The 2,237-nt window shown below is 53.3% G+C and overlaps 1 protein-coding gene across 3 annotated transcripts in view; it reads left to right on the top strand.

Annotated features, from left to right (window-relative positions):
* Piezo1 (piezo type mechanosensitive ion channel component 1) overlaps positions 1-2,237 on the top strand; it is a 71,460-nt gene that overhangs the window by 47,300 nt on the left and 21,923 nt on the right. The gene's annotated exons all lie outside the window — the stretch shown is intronic.

Here is a 2,237-nt window from a genome sequence, read left to right as displayed (position 1 = left end):
CCTGGAACTCACTCTGTAGACCAGGCTGGCCTCGAACTCAGAAATCCGCCTGCCTCTGCCTCCCGAGTGCTGGGATTAAAGGCATGCGCCACCACGCCCAGCCCACATGTAGACTTTTAAAGTTAGGTTTGAAGGATATTTACATGTAGAATGTGAACAAGGATGTGGGAGAGGAACCCGAGTTCGGCTGCATTCGCCTGCTCCCTGCCCTGTGGCTGTCTGCCTGCTCTGTAGGACTCCAGTTCCTCCTCCTCTTCTTCTTGTAAAGGTTTATTTATTTTATGTATGTGAGTATGCTGTAGCCATTTCGCCAGCCCCCCTTTTAAAAAATATTATTCATTTATTATTATTTAGACAAGTACACAGTAGCTGTCTTCAGACACACCAGAAGAGAGCATCAGGTCCCATTACAGATGGTTGTGAGCCACCATCTCAGTGGTTGCTGAGAATTGAACTCAGGACCTCTGGAAGAGTAGCCAGTGCTCTTAGCCACTGAGCCATCTCTCCAGGGCCCCAGTTCTTAAACACCAGAAACTCCAGTGGATCTGTGCAATGGGAACTGTCACTTGTAGGCATCAGCCAAGTTGAAGTATACCAAGTTGGGTTAGGAGGGGCCAGGGTCACCTCCGTGCATGACCTGAGGCCATCTCAAACTTATTTCTCGGGTGAGCTAGGTCCTGCCACTGTCCCCAGGGGCCACAGCTGGACACTGAGCACCCTTGAGCCGTGTTTGAGAGCTGTGATCCAGCTCCCTCATTGCCACGGCAGGCTTAGCCTGTTCCCCCACCCCCCAAGCTGAGGTAGGATTTATGGCCACCCAGGTGTCTTGGTGCAGGCACACCCTGCTCCCAGACAGCAGGTCCCAGAACCCATTCATCAACACCTGGCACTTGCTGGGCTCTAAAGGAAACCAGAGAGGGGTAGGGACTCCAGAAGCCTCAGGAGGTGGGGGCTGGGTGGAGCAGTGAGGATCGGGTCACTGGTGGGGGAACATCTGTCCCTGTCAACAGCAATCCCTTTCTTCCTTTGCCTGGAATTGCTCATTTGTCTCAGTGCCTCTCAAGAGGTTCTCGGGGCCTAGGCTGGGGCATCTTATCTTCTACCCCAGGGGCGTGTCCTCTCCTTGACTAGCACAGGATAGCTATGCCTCCGTCCCTCACTGGCCTTACTTCTACCTTCTATGGGCTTGTAGAAGGGGCGAGCTCAGCGACCAGCCACTCTGCCTCCTGGCCTGGCCTCCGACCTTCGTGCTTCTTGTCTGTGACCCCTGGGATCTTGGTAGCCGCCTCAGCAGGATGGCCCGTGAGGGCAGGACCTGCGTGCTCCACACCTTGCTTTGTAGATGGGATGCAAACGGGCTATACAGTATGGAGACTGTCGGTGTTGGGAGGTACCCGTGCCATCGAGCACTCAACCTCAGTTCCCAGTATCCCCTCAACTGTTCCCACAGGCGCAGCTGGGGGACATGGGCTGCCAGAAGCTGCCTTGAGCTAGCGCTGCTGACGACAGCCCGTGTCCTTTTCTGCCATACTCTAGCCTTCTCTGTGACCTAGGATCCAGCTCTGTTCTGGGAAACCTCCTACCAGTGCCAGAGGAGACAAGTTCTGCCCCGTCTCCGTCTCCTGCCCCAGGCAGGGACTGTCCCGTATCTTCCCGGGTAGCTAATCACTTCTGCCACTCTGAGGGGGTCAGGGAGGGCTAACAGCAATCCTCAACATGGCACCTCCTCTGGGATACGGAAGGCTAGGAAATGCCCGCTGGAGGGCTGGGGGTGTTGATGCTGCTATGTTCCCCAGAGTCCCCCCCTCACTCCCTAGAAGCCCGACGAGATACGAATGTAGCCTTGCTTTCCCTGACCTGCGGGATTGGGACAGTCATCTGTCACCTCTGGATCAAGGATTATGGGTCCCAAAATGCCCTGATAACTGTAACGTAGGGCACGTGGTATGTGTGTGTGCACTCTTTTCCAGGCTGAAAAGATGACTCAGCAGTTAAGAGCACTGATTGCTCTTCCAGAGGTCCTGAGTTCAATTCCCAGCAATCACATGGTGACTCACAACCATCTGTCATGGGATCTAATGCCCTCTTCTGTGTCTGAAGACAGTGACAGTGTACTCACATACATAACATAAATAAATACATCTTTTTTTTTTTTTTTTTTTTTTTTTTTTTGGTTTTTCAAGACAGGGTTTCTCTGTGTAGCCCTGGCTGTCCTGGAACTCACTTTGTAGACCAGG

This window comes from Mus pahari, chromosome 20, assembly GCF_900095145.1.
Source record: "Mus pahari chromosome 20, PAHARI_EIJ_v1.1, whole genome shotgun sequence".
In the NCBI taxonomy this organism is placed as follows: Eukaryota; Metazoa; Chordata; class Mammalia; order Rodentia; family Muridae; genus Mus; species Mus pahari.
This window is presented reverse-complemented; position numbering and strand designations above follow the sequence as displayed.